Source organism: Micromys minutus (genome assembly GCF_963924665.1).
Source record: "Micromys minutus genome assembly, chromosome: 24".
Lineage (NCBI taxonomy): Eukaryota > Metazoa > Chordata > Mammalia > Rodentia > Muridae > Micromys > Micromys minutus.
Window position 1 is genome coordinate 49,529,527 of NC_137959.1, and position 19,050 is coordinate 49,548,576.

Sequence of the window (19,050 nt, forward strand, 5' to 3'; positions counted from 1 at the left end):
TTCAGATGATGATGTTGAATTCTCAGCTCCTCCTGCACCATGCCTGCCTGGATGCTGCCATGCTCTTGCCTTGATAATGGATTGAACCTCTTAACCTGTAAGCCAGCCCCAACTAAATGTTGTCCTTACAAAAGTTGCCTTGGTCATGGTGCCTGTTCACAGTATTAAAACCCTAACTAAGAGAGATTGAGAGCACAGTTCACCATAGATGGCTAAGGTATGACAGAAGATGCATGAGGCAGCTGTTCACATAACATCCATGGTCAAGAAACAGGGAAAGATGAAAGCTGGTATTTAGCATACTTTTCCCTTTGTTCATTTCAGGGCCTGTCCTGTGAGATGGCTCTGCCATAATTCAGTGTGTGTCTTTTTCCTTCATAGACATGCCCAGAGATATGTCTCTAAATCCAGTCAAGTTGACAATTAAGATTAGTCATCTCTGAGAGATAAAGGGATCTGATGAGGGTGGGGCTTTTGTCCTATTGTGACTGGTATCTTTGTAAAAAAGAGGGGTGGCATTTGAGATGCCTGAACATAGAGGAGAAGCCCACTGGGAGAACACAATGAGAAGGATGAGCTGCGAGGAAATGGTCTCACCCAGAACCAACCCCAACACACCTTTATGTGAGCCCCTATCCTCCAGCACCATGAAAGTAAGTTCTTGGTTTTGTGTGTGTGTGTGTGTGTGTGTGTGTGTGTGTGTGTGTGTGTGTATCTCCTCTGATATCGGAGAAACCCTTGGCACTGTTCTTCCTTTTTTCTGAATGCTGAGGGTGGTAGGAGGAACTGGCTCATGTGCTTGCTGTGAACATGTACATTTTCATATGCTGTGTTATGGAGTAGGCATGAGGGGTGGGGAAGAGGGATGTGTGTGCATGTAAGTGTGTATATGGAGGCCAGAGGTCAACTTTGTATGTAATTTCTCAGGTGCTGTCTACCAATTTGCATACCTCTGTTGTGGTAAATATTAAATATCCCTTTATCAGCCCCTATGGGTTTACTCCATGGCCACTCTAGTGTAAAGCTGAGGACACGGATTCTGTCACTCGGGCTGCAAGCCACAGTCTTCAGACAGTTCCCTTCCCAGCCAGTTCACTCTGCCCACCCTGTTGCCTCTGTTCCCGGTGGATACAACTGCCCCCTGCCCTGTGTTTCTTTTCTCTGCCACCGGCACAAACATGACTCCAAAGGCCTGATAGATTGCCAAACAGGTTTATATATTAAATTCTCAATCCACAAACCCTCTACACAATAAGATTACATCCAATGGACAAATATACAAACTGCCCTTCTCTATGAGATAAAAAGACTAATAGAATCCCTTAAAAATATTCACATCTACCTATAGCCAATTAAGTTCACCTGGGTCTAGATCCTCCTTCTCTAGCTCTATCTTGATTCCTCTCAGAATCTCCTCTCCACCTCCTGCCTCTACTTCCACCTAGACACTTCCAGCCTATCTCTCTCCTGTCCAATCATGTATCACCTTAACATAAATCTACATACCTCTGTCCACAGGGATCCAAGAGACACTGACCTGGTTGGAGTGGCCAGAGTTACAGCTCTCTGAGGGGAAGTCAGAGCAAGGCTGACTGGGCCTCTTCTGCAACTACCACTGCTGCAGAGTCTTTGGCAGGTGGTGAGACCCAGCAGCCAGCTAAGGGCCACGGAGCAGGAAGTGGCTGTGGTGAGCCTTTTGCATCCAGCTGGTTGGGCTGGTCCAGGTTTATTGATGAAAGCTTCGGAGAAAAAACTCTTCCCAGGAGGGTTACTTGTCAATAAGACAAGCACTCTCAGAAGATCTTTAGTGAAATAACTCATGTACTTTATTCCTCGTGGATAGGACCTTAAAACACTTGAGGATGGGTTGGGATCTAGAGGCAGATACTTTCTATTGGCGTGGTCTGAGATGTTAGGGATACCTCATCTGCATGTGGAAGAACTTCAGGCGTTGTCCCTACAATGACTAATTGTCACAGTCTTCTCAGTAGGGTGTTATGGTCCTGTGTTCCAGGACAGGACCTGGTCAGAAGTAGATTTAAATGTCTACCGTTCTCAAGTATGAGAATTGCCCGAGTTCCTAAATCAGTTTTTCTGTCCAGTGGCACAGTCCACTGCCCCACAGCTGTCTACCTTGTTCTTTGAGATAGAGTCTCTCATGGGTCTAGAACTCACCATGGAGTCTAGACTGTCTCATCAGTGAGGCTCCTCCACCTGGCACTGGGACTTCAGGTCGATTCTACCACACCAGCTTTTTTTCATGGGTCTGAAGATCAAACTGGGGTCCTCATGCTTGTATGGCAAGCATCTTCCTAATGGAAGATCCATGCAGGTTCCATCAGAAAGGCCAGGTCGATCATGCACACCCACCTTCCTCTTGTCTGGCTGAGATGTGAGAGGTGTCCACATAGCAATCCACTCAGCTTCCAGAACATGACATGTCCTGACATCTCCTGTAATTCTTCATTCTGTTCTATCTGGAAGGCCTCCCCCAACTCCCACTTTGTCCCCACACCCTGATCTTCTTGGAGGGACAACTTTGCTGTACTTTCAGAAGCTCTGTCCATCCCTTTCTTCATTAATGTAGCAAAACAACTTAACAAGAATCAATTTAAGGGAAAAGAAGGTTTGCTTTGAAGAAAAGTTTACATGGAAAAGTCCATCGAGGAGAGAAAGAGGCTAGAGGCAGCGGGGTCGCACCCGGTTAAGAAGCAGAGTGTCGCACCCGGTTAAGAAGCAGAGAAAAATGCTGGTGCCTAGCTCATTTTCTCTGTTTTGTTGAGTCCAGACACTGAGTATGGGTTCAGTTAACTGTAGGTCTCTGGAAACACCCCACCCTCTACACACATCAAGATGATTTTCTTCTAGATTTTAAATCCAGTTGAGCTGACAGCAGAGAGACATCACAGGTCTTCTCAGTGCCTCCTTAGGAGAAGGTAGAGCTCATGTCCTCTCACCTAGCACCGATTTTGCATGACTGTGTCTTTGTTCTTATGACATTCTGAGGCAAAGGGAGATTGGGTCTGCTCCTTCAGACCTCCTGTTTTCTTTAGATAGCTTCGTGCATTCTAGGTGTCTGTCGGCCTTCTTTTGTTTTGAAATGAAATGAATCAAATTTAAACAACAACTACTACTAAATAATAATAATAATAATAATAATAATAATAATAGACTCTTCTAATGCAAGCAGGCCTGTGACTGGCACTTTGTTTTGCTAAATTCCTTGGGACCCAGAGAAAATCAACTCTTTCAAAAAGAAAGAAAAGGTTAATCTCAGAGTTTGAGACCATAGCAGGGAAAGCATGGTGGCTGGAGTATAGTGGCAGCTGGTCACACTGAACACACAGACAGGAAGTAGAGAGAGATGGCAGCTGGTCACACTGCACACAGACAGGAAGTGGAGAGGAATGGCAGCTGGTCACACTGCACACAGACAGGAAGTGGAGAAGAATGGCAGCTGGGCACACTGCACACACAGGAGTGGAAAGGGATGGCAGCTGGTCACATTGCACACAGACAAGAAGCAGATTGGAATGAATGCTAGTGTTCTGTTTATCCCTCAGGATGCCAAGGCACTGGATGCTGCCACACACATTCAGTATGGGTCTTCTTACTTCAGTCAAGCCTCTAGAAATACTTCACAGACATGCCCAGAGGTAAGTCTTCTAGGTGATTTTAGATGTCAGGTAGACAATATTCACCACACTACACATTAACACTCACACAGGTAATGTCATTTCAGCCTCTTAATTTCTGACTCTAGAGTCACATGTATAAGGCAGTAGGAGTAACATTTGAATTCTGTGACTAATTGTGAGGCCAGAGGACTTGCATTTCTCCTGCCCAGGTTTAACTTTACCCCATTCAGGCAGCTACCATCTACAGCTGAAGTCTTTGCCCAATTTCTTCTCTGAACTGTAGTAAGTTTATGCACTAGCTACCTCCCCCCATGGTTGAAAACTTATTTTCTGATTTCTTCTGGAGGCTTTATGCCTCTCTTCCTAACACACCATCTCAATCCCAAGCACACTTTTCTGTTCTTTTAGGAAATTCCAAGAATACCAGCTACAATTATATTGGTCAGAAAGCTGCACTTGGCATTGGAATGGTATCTCCAGAAGATTAAATTCATTTAACAGTATTATTTTCAACTGGTAAACACATTTTTATTCAGTTCAATTGTCATTGGAAAAGAACTGGTTAGCCCTGAGGGGAAAACATAATTCTCTCAATCATTAATATGTTTGAATGATTTTTAAAAATTTTTTCTTTGTGACAGTCAGACATGTTCAGAGTCAATGAGACTCAAAGAAGAAGTTTGTTTTCTAACCTTCTAAAGTTTAGGGGAAAATGAATTTTCTTTGGCTTGCGATGTCTAAACTCAGTATGATGAAATCATGGTATCTAATGTCAGAAGGCTCGCACCTGTGCCTGAGGGAACAATCCCTACAGCTAACCCAGGACAGTGATCTCTGAACCAAGAACAGGCAGATAGAGGGCTGGTGGTGAAGGCCTGTGGAGTGCCTGAGCCTGCATTCCCTCAGCTGTTAACATGTGAAACTGTACCCACACATAGAGAACTTTACCGTTTTTCTTGAGTGAAGAGCCCTCCAGATAGCAGAAAAAGAAAGAAAAACAAACAAATAAACAAAAAAGAAATGAAAAAAGACCAATGTTCGTTGTTTAGTTTAGCCTGAAACTGGGGCTTGGATCAGGAGTCCACACCAGCAAAGTGATATCTGTAAGAATTTGGTGATTGGATATGTTATTATCTAACAAACCGAAGGAAGTGATGATGTAATGAACATCAACCAATAGCTAAATGGCAAGTAGCCCTAGCCTTGGTTGGCCCACCTCAGGGCTGGCAAGAATAAGTAACCCTAGCATTGGGCTGTCCCATCTTAGAGACAACAGGAACAAGTAATCCTCACACTGGCTGTTCCATCTCAAGGACTGTGAAACAACCCTCGAGCAATCAGACAGAGTCTGGTCTGGGTCCAGATCCCCAGTGATAATCAGGAATTTGCCTCATTTTGATTTAGAATTTGTGTTAATGCTTTCAAGTATGTCTGAGAATATGACAATGACACCTGGTGTTCTCTGAGAAAATGCTTCTGTGCTTCAGGAAGAGGCAATGAGGGGAGATGGGAGCTGAACCTCAGGCTTCATTGCAGACCATTGAGGATAAACACCTCTGGTTTCTAAGAATAAAACAAAGACAAAGGGGAGAAAGCCAATACAGATGCACAGCCTTTCTTGCAGGCAGCATGTACCTTGAGGAAATCCTATCTTTGGGAGTTTGGGGATATTCTCATGAACTGAACCAGGTATTCATGTTATAACTGTGCTTTTATTCAAATTCCTAAAACACAGTTGAGCACACTCATGCACTCTTGTGCACACATACACACATGCACACCACATGCATGTACTCACATGCACATAGATCTGATTTAAAACTGCTTGCTTTTATGGGTTTAGTTTTGCTGATGTGTCAAAGCCGTCAAAGGGTAGATATTCCTTTTGGAATTACGGCTGCCTGAGCAGAGCACATTCAGGTGGTGCTGCAAGAGTGCCTGGAAGGCAACAATGTTGACTGTAAATTCCTTGAAGCAATTGCTCCACTCCAGGCCTGACACCAGCACCTCTTCCTCTGTGTAACTGACACGTGGCACCTCACCTAGTTAGCTTATGACAGGAGAACAAGCAAGGTGGGAAGAACCCTTCTCCTTGGAAGACTTGAAGATGCCACATACATAGGCTGAGAAAAGCTATTAGGTTACTTTAAACATACAATGGCTTAGGCCTTTTCCTTGTTGTGACCAAATAGCTGTCAAGAAACCAGGATTTCCTTGGCTTGCAGTATAAAAGTTCATTCCCTCATGGCATGAAAGGCATGGAGGCAGGCGTTTGAGTTAGCTGGGCATTTTGTGCTCAGACCAGCTACTAAGCAGGCCAGGCACCTTTCATAGGTAGCCTCCTTTGTACTTTCAACATAGCCTATCCTTTATTTTAGCTAAAACTTTACAGTACAAACTGAGTGTGCTCAGGCGCATGCTTATAACTGGGCATGCTTAAGAACAGTTCATCTCTATGTGAATATGCCTACCTAAAATTACCACCCCCAGTAAAATTGCTAGGCTTGGTTTGCTCACAACATTGCTTTGGGAAGGGCTCTGAGCATGTCTTACCTCTGCAGGTAAGCAATCTTCTCTGTGCATCTTTACCTTGGTTGTGTTTACTTTGGCTTTGAACTCGATAAGATGTGAATTCACTGAACTGGATTATGTTTGAGGTCTGGAGGAAAAGGGTGGACAGTAAGTAGGACTGGGTGATAAGACCTCAAGCCCTCCTGCAGTACTGACTTCCTGCAACCAGACCCCATCTCCTAGAAGCTTCTAGGACCTTCTAAAACAGTATGACAATCTGGGGACCACACATTCAAACACATGAGCCTTTGGAGGACACTTCACATTCAAGGCACAGCATATAGCATTTCCTAAACTTGCATCGAATCTAATAAAGAAAGATAAAATGATTGCTTTGTTTTTTTTTTATTTTAATTTTCTGGTTAAAAATATTCAGAACCTATCATCTTTTTATTTCTTTCTTTTGTTTTTGCCTAGCCCACTTAGCTTATGAAATTTCAGCCTAGATTGGACCTGTCACCTCTATTAAAAGTCATCACCCATGAAGAGATAACTGTCACCGGCCGTTCTCATTCCCTTACTCATTTTACAGTTACATGGGTGATTCTGACCGGTGTGGATAAGATGTAATATGGGTAAAGAAGAATTTATTGGAGTGTCTAGAGGACAAGTGGGTCCCTGCATGACTATCTGGGGCTGCAAAATTCTGAAGAAAAACAAAAAACAAACAAACAAAAAGAGCAAAGAACAAAGTCCTCAGCTTCACTGGTAATTGGAAGGGAAACATATGTATCCATGAACTCACTTTACATTGAAAATATACATTCTGGCTCAGCTAGTGTTATACGAGTTCAGTTGAGTTTTCAGGTGCACTGGAGAAACTCCCATGGCCTGCAGGGCTCACTTCGGACAGATTAATACATTACTAAATGCTCACTGGAGCTCTGCCAAGAGGAATATAAACAGAAAAAGGACTTGCTCTATGAGTATCTGTCTTTTTTGCCAACTCGTAGAAGGAAAATGTATTTAGGGGGAAAAAAAGATAGGAGGATGTGTTTTTATTACATGTAAGCTCATCAGATCCCAGCTCTGGAAAACCCATTAAAAACAACACCAAGTATTTAAAATCAGCAGCAATCACTTTGGTTGGTTACTGATTTACAAGATTAAAAAACATTTTGAAATGAAGAGGAAGGTGTGTCAATAAACACTAGATCCTGGAACAATCCTCTGCGGTTAGTGTCTGGTATTTCCAGAGTGGGGTTCATTCTTCATGGAAGTGAGAAGGAGGTGTTAATATTTAAAGGGTCCCTAGAAACTGAAAGGAGTGGTTAATCTCTGAGTCCTTAACACGGCCAGTGCTAGTTTTACCTCTAGCTTGCAAGCTGTTTGCATCCTGAGAACCTGCCTGCTGCTGAGAGATCTGTTCTATGCTCTGTCTGTTCAGTTTTGTCTCTTGGTGTAAAGCGGGGTATAGGCTCAGGAACCCCCATACCAAGTTCACAGCACAAAGGAGATTTATTTGCCCCAGTGGGACAAAAAAGCAGGAAAGAAGAGACAAAGACTTGGGGAGGGCGATTGAGGATGGGGGAGAAGAAAAAGGGGGCAGGGATATTTATCCTGGAGTCTGGATAAACAAAGGACTACTGGACAAAGAGACAGACCTGGCTTATAAGCAAATGGTGGTTTGTAAAGGTAAAAGGGGAAGTCCCATGTTACAATAAGGTGTTTCATTTTGATTAGGCATGTTAATTAGGGCAGCCAAGAGTGGGATTTATTGTTGGACTTCAATACTTCGATAGCTGGACCTTGGTAGTCAGCCTCAGCAGGAGGAAGTAGCCAAATAAGGGTATAATCCTTGGTGGCCAGCTTTAGAAATGTAATCAAATGGCTTTTAGCAAGGCAGGCAGAGGGGATAGGGGAGAAAGGCCAGGCCTGTCAATGTCATGATTGCCAAGTTTGCCATGTTTACCATGCTCAGGCTGGCCCGAGTCCCTCCACTAGAACTTAGAGCAGGGACAAGTGCCCAGGCATGGCTCAGCATATCCAGGTCTTACCCTCTGGGGTGCTCATCTGTCATCGATTTGTTTATACTTCTCTAAGAATTTGGAGGGAAAAGTTGTATTTTCTCAGCAATGGAGCTTTGATGCTCTGTGTTGTAAAGAGCTATGGCAACTTTGTAGCAAACTCACACAGAATGGGAAGAGAGAGATGAAGGTAGGCTGTGGTCAACCTTCAGGAATAGATGTCTGAGTTGGGCATATTCTGGTGTGCAAGTTACCCTTAACTACACAGAAAACTTAAAGTCAGCCTGAATGACATGAGCCCCTATCTAAAACAAACAGCCAAATAAACAAACACCATAACTCAAACAACAACAAACAAAGAACACAGTGCCTGCTAAACCCTGCAGGTTCATGCATATGAAGCCAAGTAGGTCGCAGGGCTAGCAAAGCCTAACTTGCTCCATGTTTTCACATTGGGGCACATAAAAGTCAAGCAGCAATGATAGGACAGGAAGACATAACGAAGGCTGTTTGTGAGTGTCAGGCTCTGTGCTCTGGTACTTCTGGGAAATGTGACTACTCCCTCCATGATTTCCTCAAGGTCACTGTGACTCCATCTTGGTATGGGTGGTAAGGAGAGCCAGCTGGATAAAGCTCCAAATACAGAGCTATATGGCCTGGGTGAAGAATTGTAAAATAGTAAAACATGCTGATAAGTCTTTTTGTTGTTGTTGTTTTATTTATTTACATCCAAATGTTGTTCCTCCTCCTGGTCCCCCTTGTAGAGTTATTCTCCCATTTCCCCTCCCCTTCACCTCTGAAAGCCTGCTCCCTAAACATCCCATACTCCTTGGGATGTGTATATAAAAAGAAAAGATATGTTCCTGGTTTTCGTGCCAATAGTAGGAAAAAGATTAGGGGGTGGTAGGGTATGCTCCATGGAGGTGCGGTGAGGCATGGGACAAGGGGGAACCCATGTTGAGAATTTCTTCCCTACTGAGGGACCAGCGCATGATGGTATATAGAACAGAGTTTATTCAGGGCATGGGGAGGGGAGTTAAGAGGGCAGGAGGGGCAGAGAGATAGAAGAGAGGAGTAGAGAAGTAGAGTCTGGCCATGAACACATGGGGAAGGGGGAAGGAAATGGGGAGAGGAGGGACAAAGGGACAAGAGAGGACCAAGAGATCAAGGGGGGGGGGCAAGCAGTCCCCTTTATAATGTTAGGTAACTGGGACAGAACTTATCTGGCTGTTGCCAGGTAACTGTGGGGTGGGGTTTACAGAATCCCAATACCTTGCAGCATCAAGTCTCTACAGGATTAGGCACATCCTCTCCCACTGAGGCATGATCAGGCAATTCTCTGTAACATATGTGCCAGGGAGCTTATAGAGGTCCAAGTTGGTTGACACTGTTGGTTTTCCTATGGGATTACATTCAGTTCCCTCAGTCCTTCCCCTAACTCTTGCATGGGGGTTCTCAACCTTAGCTTAATGCTTCACTGTATCTACATTTGTCTCAGTCAGCTGCTGGTAGAGCCTCTCAGAGGACAGCCATTTCAGGCTCCTGTCTGCAAGCACAACATAGCATCAGTAACAGTGTCAGAGATAGACTCCATGTTGGGTTGGTCATTGGCATGGGGTGTACTCTCTGATAAGTGGATATTAGCCAAAAAGTACAGAATACCCATGAAGCACCCCACAGACCCTAAACAAGTGACACCCAAGGAGAATGCTTGAATCCTACTTAGAAGAGGAAACAAAATAATCACAGGAGGCAGAGAGAGGGAGGCACGGGGTGGGGTAAAAAGGGGGACAGGACAGGTATGGGGGAGATAGGAGAGAAGCCCAGAGGGGCAGAAGGATGAATGGAAATATGCAGATGCCAAAGGTTGGGGGTGGAGGGAACCTTTATAACATCCCAGGCTCCCTGAGGGTGGCTCCCAAGACTCAATGTGGGTGACTTTAGCCAAAATGCTCAACAGTGGGGATATGGGACCTGAAAAGACCATTTCCAGTATGTAGACAGGGCCCCAGTGGAGGGATGGGGACATTAACTCACCTTCAAATTTTTCCACCCAAAATTGTTTCTATCTAAAAGAAATGCAGGGACAAAAATAGAGCCTTTTGGCCACTATGCTTAAGTTGAGACTTCACTGGGCCACGAAAGAAGACAAATGAATATTATGTGAGAATGAACTCTATAAGACAAGCTGAGGACACACCAAAATGCCACTCTGAAGCTGAGTTATGTTTACTCTGAAAGTCAGGACACGTTTTAAACTGGTACTTTGTTTTGTGGGATTTTTTGCTGTTTTTGTTTTGTTTGTTTCTAAGTGGGTGTGCAAGAGGGACCCCACTGCTGGATGAGGAAAAGCTACTACAAAAGCAGAGCCCTTTGTGTCTCTGAGGCAGCTCAACATCCTATGAGCCTGGTCTTGCCACTGTGGTACTTCATCTCCATGGTTTAGGAGGTCATCCTCAATAAGTTCACTCATGGTACAGTCATGGATTTCATTAGAATGTTTTCAGCTGTGTGTATCATACACATCCACTGGTCATTTTTCTTACACAAATAAGACAGCACTTACCACAGGAAGAGCTGATAGAAGTCACCCTAGAATTGCTGGTAAAGCATGGGGAATAGCAATAAAGGAATGGCTTGGCTTCCGTGGCCTCTGCCCATCCCTTCTGAGTTCATTGGCTATCCCTTGTTGCTGGGCAACCTTTTGATTTTTTCTCCCTCTCCTGATACTGCTGTATCTCATTCAGCTGGATGTTGAGTTTTCCTCACTGAGCACATCAGCACTTTGCCAATAACAGAGAGCAATCAAAATATCTCCGATGGTCCTCCCAGACTGCAGATCAATACTGACACGCTGTCCAAATGGGAGAACCTTTGTAGAACTGAGGGACCAGTGCAAACATCCACCTTATTCAGTCTGATGACATTTTAAATGTGAGTTTCAAGTCTATTTAGACAACATGTATTACATGGAGTGGAACATGGGGTCCCATTATACTGAAAGTTCCAGGAAGGTCCCATCCAGGTGTCCGACTGCGGAGAGATTTTGCTATTAAACATGAGGTGGTGAGCTTCTTCAGGTACTAGTGGGTGAGGCCAATGATTGGTTACTCACACAGATGGCTCAGGCTTTTCTTTCCTGGCAGTGCCGAGGATTGAACCCAGATCTTGTGCACATTAAGCAAGGACTTGACCACCGAACTGCGTCTCTTTTCCTCCCAGTACTTTTAATAAACAAATCAAGGGAAGTGATGTTGCAAACCCAGAGGAGGAGACCTGGACACAGAGAAGTGAGCTGATCCAAAGGGGGAAATCAGCAGCCACAGACTGACTGACTGTGTCCTCTCTGCCTCAGCACCCCCACTTCCAGCACTGACTCCTACCTGGGTTGGGAATCTACTCTTGATTTCCATTCTAGCTCTGAATGGAGGCCATACCTGTGTTTATAATGGGCACAGAGCTCTGTAACTTTGGGGGAGCAGTGAACCCGCACATCAGAAGCAGAGGGGGATACTTGGCTCTGTTTGTTTTTGGGTTTTAGGGCTGGTCAGCACACAATCACCCTGTGTAGATGAGAAGGTCCTTCTCTATTACATGAGCTTTCGTGGGCTGAGGTATATCAACTTTCTCCCCACTCTAGGAAGCTAATGAAAGATGGTGGACCCTTTCCTCTCCTGTCCCTGAAAGCCAAGCTTTGAGTATGTGCTTTGGTTTGGCTGTTAGAATATGCTGCCTAAGAGCTTGAATGAAAGCTAAGGTCACAGGACAAAGGGCGGCCCTGAACAATCTTGATAGCAAGATACCCTACAGATGGCAGCTTCCCAGACAGCCTCTCTCCTCCTCTCTCTCCTTCTTCCTCTGCCTCCTCTCTCCCTCTCCCTCTCCCTCTCCCTCTCCCTTTCCCTCTCCCTCTACCTTTCTCTCTCTCTCTCCTTCTTCCTCTGCCTCCTCTCTCTCTCTCTCTCTCTCTCTCTCTCTCTCTCTCTTTCTATCTCTCTCTCTCTCTCCCTCTCCTGCTCTCGCACACATTGATCTTGTGCATTGATCCTCATCCACTGCCCACGTGATTTTTTGAGACAGAATTTCTCGATAGGCTTGCGCTGGTTCGTAGACTAGGCTGGCTGGAGCTCCAGAGATCTCCCTGTCTCTGCCTCTCCAGTTCTGGAATTGCAAGCACGTGGCATATAGCAAGCTTGTACACAGGCTTTGGGGGTTGAGCTCAGGTCTATATGATTACCTTACAACTGCAGGTTCCAGACTGCTTCTCCTGAGAGGCACTTCTTGGGCCTCCCCAAACACTTTGGTTTCTACCCTTCTGTAAGCTTCTCCAGTCCCTCTATTAAGTAGCCTCCGTCAATAGAGTTTCTCTCATTTCTGTCCATTTTTCTTCTCTAAGAGCCATCATTTTCTGTATCTAAATCAAAAGGAGTCAGTGCCTTCACCCTTTCTGGAAGTGCTATGCCTCCCAACCACAGGGAAGGAAAGGTGACTTTCCTACCTCCAGACCTGGAAATGGGATGTCACTGACAGGATTCATCTACAATGACAAATATTTTTATATAAAAAATTAATTTCTATTAGGATGTACTAATTACACAACACAAAGGTATATATTTTTTAAATTATTTTTAATTATGTGTATGAGTGTGATCATGTGTCTCTGTGTGTATATGCACATGAATGCAGCTTCTTGTGGAAGCCAGATGTTTTGATCCTCTTTGGAGCTAGAATTATAGGCAGTTGTGAGCCACCCTGCATGGGTGCTGGGAGCTCAGTTTCTTTGCAAGGGCTGTATGTGCCTCTAACTGCTGAGCCATCTCTCTAGACCAGCATGTGTATAATGTACTTTTACCCCATTCACTCTCTAGCCTCTTTACCTTTTTTCCCTCCAACTCACATGGGATTTTTAAAAACAAATTATTTTGTAAAGAAATCTGTCCTTTTAAACTTTAATTTTCTCCAAGGAAAAAGTTATATCAACATAGAAAATGTTGGCTTTTTACATTCTCAAGTGACAAGAAAGAAAACTTCAAAGGTATAGAAATCACTCCATGTTGGTTTGAATAATAAAAATTCAAAGCTTTGGTGAACTCAAACTTTCTTATTTTGCCTGGACTTCAATATGCTTGCACTGTCTCGAGTTCTTCCCTCAGAATGCAAATGTAAGAAAGAGCTTTTCTTAGTTTCTTGTCAGTTAATGGCCACTAGAGACAGTGTCCTTCAGTGGGCTGTTTTCTCTTCACTATCTAGCTCTGTTCTCACACTTTAAAGATAGACACCACCACCAGAAACCAGGCAGAAAGAGAGACCCATGCTCAGAGACAAGCAAGAGAGGGGACCAAAGAGATCAAGCTTATGAGGAGATCTATATCACTTGCATACATATCAAAACACACATACACGCTGGTCATGGTCAATTTTCAATGTTTACTTGACTTAGATTTGCAATTAGCTAGGGGGCTTTGTTTAGGAAGGCATTTCCAGATAAGAAAGACCCTGAATGTGGGTGGCCTAACACTACAGGCTAGGTCCTGGGACTGAATGACAAGGAGGGAGGGAGGGAGGAAGGGATCTGAGTACCAGATCTCTCTGCATCTTGATTATGGGCAATGTGAGTGATAATCTTATGTGTTTACCCCATGCCTTCTCCAGAAGAACTGTGTTCTCAAACTGTGCTGAAGTAAACCTTTCTTTCCCAGGCTTTTTTTTTTTTTTTTTTTTTTTTTTTTTTTGTATTTGGTCACAGCAGTGAGGGAAATGACCAATAAAATATGTATATACACACACATACATGACACAATATGCTTCTGTATAATGGATATAAGTTAATAATCTAATGTCCATGCATTTTATGGATAATAAAAGTAGAGTTGGAACTGAATCTGTATTAATACAATAACTTGTCTTAAGTCTTTGAAGTCTGGAGGATGCCTTGCTTTTTAAACTTTCTTCCTCCAAAAACTACTGGCTGGGCATAGAGCTGGTCCAGCTTAACCCTCTGAATGCCTTGGCTAGTAAATTCACAGTATATGCTTGCTTTCCACACTCAGAAGGTAAGGAGGAGGTGGGTGGTGGTAAATGCCATTACTCCCAACACTAGGGAGGCAGAGGCAGGAAGATCTTAGAGTTCCAGGCCAGAGCTTGTCTATAGTTAAAGGTACCAGGGTTACACAGAAAAGTGTTGTCTTGAAAACAGAAAACAGACCAAAACAAAAACAAAATAAATAGCCAAACAAACAGACAAACACCAGGGTAAGGTGGGGCCCTCAAGGAGCCCTAAAGCTGTAAAACAGTGGTCCATGTGTCTATGAAAATGTTGTAGATGTGAACTGCACATTTGCCACCACTTCATGGACTTAGATGGTTCTTTCTAGAGAGTGGGAGAACCATGTGTGGGAATGAACCGTTCTGTGCCTCTTCATCCTCTTTTGTTAATACCTAACAAAAGAGGGCTCTGTTGGATTCTGGGTAGTGGTGATGTCATCAGGTTCTTGCCTCCCCTGCCTTTGATGTTTTTCTGTTCTAAACTGATAGACCCAACCCTTAAAAATTCACAGAGAAAATATTAAATATTAAAACCAGAATAAAATACATTATTCACGAAAACGAGGGAGTCGATGACTGTCTGATTTCAGGAAATTTCAACTGTAACTTGAAATTTAAAATTTTTATTTATTAGTGTGTGCCTGTGTGTGATTTCAAGGGTAACTTTTAAATCTTTTAATTTGTGTGTGTGTGTGTGTGTGTGTGTGTGTGAGAGAGAGAGAGAGAGAGAGAGAGAGAGAGAGAGAGAGAGAGAGAGAGAGAGAGAGAAAGAGAAAGAGAGAGAGAGAGAGAGGTTGCATGCACCTGAAATTCAGAGGACAACTTTGTAGAGTTATTTCTCTGCTTCCATCTGTACTATGTACTAAGGAACAAACTCAGGTATCTAATCTTAAAAAAAAAAAAGAAAGAGCCTTTAACAGCTGAACTACTCGACAGGCTTCAGGAAGGTTACAAAGACTCAAGAAGATGAGAGAGCAAAGGGGACCTGGATGTGACCCCAGTTAACAGTGGTGGAGGAGTTTCCAAGGCCAAGGCTGAGGAGGCAGGTAGTGGTGTCTGGAGCACCCCCTGCATTCTGCTGGGGAGTCCATCCAGAATGAATCAGTGATGTCTCAATTACACAACTATCTCCAGTGACTCTCAGAAGGGAACCTTGCCCCACAGCACATATCCTGAATGGACTCTCTTCCCTGGGTAAGTCTAACAGGAAGCCAAGAGAATCCATGGTCAGGTCCCACACTATCCACCTGTGAGGCAGGAAGAAAGGTGGGGGCGAGCAGGGCAAGGGCTCCAAGGCTCAAATAGAAGACAGCACAGTGACAAGGGGTGTAGCAGTGTTCCTTGGGTAGCTACAACCTTAAATCTCAGATTACTGCTGCAGCTTTGTTTAGTCTTCTATTGCATAAACTCTGTAAGCATCCCCCAAAGTGATAAGGAGAAAAGGCACCAACCAGTGACATCCAGATCTGAGGAGTGAAAGCAGATCAGACAAAAGGGAGCCAGTTAAGGGACTTTCTTCTTTAAGTCCTGTCACAGATATGGCTGCACATCCATGCTTACTTTAACGCTATTATTCTTAATGTTGTTTGTTTATTCGAGGCAGAAGCTTGTACCCCAGGCTAGCCTACAATTCTCTGTAGAGCAGAGGCCAACCTTTAATTCTGGATGCTCTTGACTTCATTCCCAATTGCTGGTATTACAGGCACACACCACCACAGCTGCTTTATGCAGTGCTGGGCTTCCTTCATGTTAGGCAAGCATCATTCCATCTGCAACACATCCCCAACCACTGTACATCCATATTTATTGCTGTGAAAGGACATGTGAGGAAGAGAACAAAGGGGCCCAGTGACCTATCACTTCCAACCCTGGAGTCATGGCATGAGGTTGAAGTTTAAATGTAGGGCAAAGATATGCATAGCTAGATATGTACCTGTTAAGATGTGGTCCTACCTATCCCTGACCATCTCAGTCTCTCCTACAAGGCAGTGTGACAAGCAGTCAGAACCATGTAAAATCTCTCCCTGGGAGATAAACTCTCCTCTTGTACCAGGCTCAGTCTTTCCTTTTCCCAGCATATTCTTAGAAATTTTCACGTTTTTGAGGTCTGTTGACTTAATCTCCTGATAGCTAAAGGGAGGAGCACAAATGTCTCTTTAGGTATCTTCATCTAGGGTAGTGACAGTGCTACAGGCTGTGAAGGTCTTTGAGAACTCAGATGCCACCTCTTTTCATAGAAAACTTCTGTATCCTCCCTGGTGGTACAAAAGGCTTCATTTCATCCCTATGCTCTACAGGTGGTTACTACACTGGGCTGGAGAGATGGCTCAGCAGTTAAGAGCACTGGCTGCTCTTCCGGAGGTCTTGAGTTCAATTTCCAGTAACCACATGGTGGCTCACAACCCTCTGTGATGGGATCTGATGCCCTTTTCTGGTGGTATAGCTATAGTGTACTCATGTGCATAAAAAGAATAAATCAGTAATTTGTAAAAAGATGATTACTACATTCTCAGTTTGTAGTTAAATATAAACTGTAGTTCAGAAAAGACAAGGATGCTCTGTGGTCAGTCCTTCTAAGTCACCTCAAATGTCATTAGCAACAGCAGTTTAGGTGGCTTAATAAATGAGTCAGCACCAGACATTTTATGAAAGCACCGATTCATTTGTTTCTTAAACAATCTTAGGATTATTGAATGACCTCATTAGCATGTGAGGAATATGTGGTCAGAGATGTTAACTAATTTTCTGGAGTTAGTTAGCGAGGCCACTGGAGGAGCAAACTTCCAACTCCAGCTGGTGTAGGTCCAAACTCAGGCAAGGAAAGGCAGCTCTATCTAGTTACCCACAGGGAGGCCTAGGGAGGAAGACTGGAACCTGCTAGATTCCCAGTGACCCAAGGCAGTTCCCAGTCCCTGAAGAGGTTCAGATCTACCCCCTCCTTTACTTTTAGATTATAAATTCAATCCTACTCAGATAATCTTCCAGTTTCAGTCCATGCCCCCTCTCCACCCTCACTCCCCTCCCCCGACATTTGAATGAGCCTTCCAGGAGGTTCAAAAGGCCGAGTTACTAAAAACATAACCTTGTGCTTTGTTCTGTTTGGCTTGGGGATCCCAAAGTCTGTTTCTAGTATTTATGGAACCAGAGAGTGCTAATATCACAGGAATGTGATGGTCAGAGTAATTTGATACAAAAGAAACTGGGAAGCCCAGGGAACTGTGAGACAGGGGATCTGGCTAGGAGGAGTGTTTGCAGAAGAAACAGGCATTAACTGTTAACTCTTACCCAGGTCACTCTGGTTCTGGCTCAGATGAAGCCGTCAGCATCCTCCCTGTCCCCCCCCCCCACAGTTTCAGAAGGGGGAATCTCTGTTCTTCTCTCTGTGCTGTGAACTTATTTTGCCCTGAATTCTCCTATACCATATTGTAGAACTAAGGGTTTAAGGATATGGCCAGATAGGCAAGGTGCTTGCCCCACAAGCTCAACGACTTGAATTCAGCCCCCAGCACCCATGTAAAAACTTCTCTGGGTACTGTGGTGCACAGCTGTAATCCTAGCTCTGGAAAGGCATACAGAGAGGCTGATTCCTGGAGCTTTGCTGGCTGACTGTATAGCTTAATCTGTGAGCTCCAGGTTCAGTGAGAAACTCTGTTTCAAAAACTAAGGTGGGAAATGATTGAGAAAAAATGTGGGTGCCAAGCTCCATTTTACACACACATACACACACATGCACACACACCATACATGCACACACACACACATACACATGCACATACATCACACATGCACACACATACCACACACACATAAATATACATACACACATGCATACACACATATGTACACACATATGCACACACATACACACACATAGACATGTGCAAGCACACACACACCATACACACATGCACACACACATACCACACACATAAATATACACACACATGCCTACACAGACATATGTACACACATACACACACATAGACATGTGCAAGCACACACACCACACATGCACACTCACATATACATGTACACATACATATACATACACATACACACATACATGCATACACATATACACACACACCACACACAAACTACACATGAACACACACATGCACACATACACATACATATACATACATACATACACACACCATACACATATACGCACACGTATATATACACCACATGTTACACACACATGCACACATACATACACATACATACATAGATACATACACATGCACACACATACACACACACCCCACCTGCACTCACACATGCACACACATGCACACACACTCCTATACATATACACATGCACACATACTCCTATATATATACATACATACATATACACACATGAACACATACAAGGTACTGGAGCACTGAATATATCTTAGGCAATAGACTCATGCTTTATAGTACACATGGCTCACTACCCACACATGATTACTTAAAAAGAAATAATAAAATAAAAATTAAGTTATCAGTTGCACCAACCTTGTTTCCTGTGCTCAAAAACCACAGGGGGTTGATGCTGATTTATAGAGAATTTATTTTAATTTGTTTAATTTTCTTTCTTTCTTTTTTTACTTCTTTCTTTCTCTTTTGGAACTAAGAGTTGAGCACAGGCTTCTGTCCTACTAGACAAATGTTCTACTACCCTGCTACACTTAGAGCTTCTTTTACATTTTACTAAGACAGAGTGCTACTAAGTTGTCTAGGCAGACCTCAAACTTTCGATGCTCCTTCTACAGCATACTGGACATTTATGTCACTAAAAGATGCATGATAAAGAACTCACTGGGTCCAACAGCTCACCC